Source organism: Carlito syrichta, unplaced genomic scaffold (genome assembly GCF_000164805.1).
Source record: "Carlito syrichta isolate Samal-C Ts95f unplaced genomic scaffold, Tarsius_syrichta-2.0.1 Scaffold303120, whole genome shotgun sequence".
Classification (NCBI taxonomy): domain Eukaryota; kingdom Metazoa; phylum Chordata; class Mammalia; order Primates; family Tarsiidae; genus Carlito; species Carlito syrichta.
The window spans coordinates 105,362-106,235 of NW_007247216.1; positions in this window are offsets into that span (position 1 = coordinate 105,362).

Consider the following 874-nt stretch of genomic DNA (forward strand, 5'->3'; position numbering starts at 1 on the left):
CAGCCACTACACTCCAGTCTGGGCGACAGAGTGAGACTCCGACTAAAAAAAATAAATAAATAAAATAAAGCAAATAAAACTACTTAGTGATCTATCACAGAAACAAAGAACAGAGTACCATATGTTCTCACTCATAAGTGGGCCCTTCGCCTGGCGTGGTAGCACGCACCTGTAGTTCCAGCTACTTGGAAGGCTGAGACGGAAGGATCGCCGGAGCCCAGCAGGTCGAGGCTGCGGTGGCCGGGAGCGGCCACTGCACTCCAGTCTGGGCGACAGAGTGAAATTCCAACTCAAAAAAAAAAAAAAAAAAAAGTGGGCCTTGAACAATTATCATAATGCTATAAGAAAGAGGTTGGCAGTAGTGGGAAACTGTCAGGGGAGGCGGGGTGGAGTGGCAGTTAAGGGAAACTGCTATGGGAGGGAGGGGCACACCTCATCAACTAGGGCACCTGCATAATCAACGTTTGTATACCTAACCCTGAAATGTACCCCACATCTTTATAATAAACAAACAAATAAATAAATAAATAAATAAAACTACCCCTAAGAAACATAAAGTATTAAAAGCACAACAGAGTAGAGGAGCTGCATTTGTTTCTGGAAAATTGGGAAGGACCTTCGAGTCTCCCTATGCTGTGAGGAAATCTTGTTCAACCGCAGGTTCTTTCCAGTGTTACTGCCCTGGGGAAGTCTTTTGCACATAGATTATCTATAATCTCTACTGCCAGGCAGTTGCAACAGGACAAATTGTCTAGTCTAACTAGACGATGTTCAGATAGTGTTTTTCAAATTCAGTTAACATCAGATAACTCAGATTGATTTTTTTTTTTTGAGTTGGAGTCTCACTCTGTCGCCCAGACTGGAGTGCAGTGGC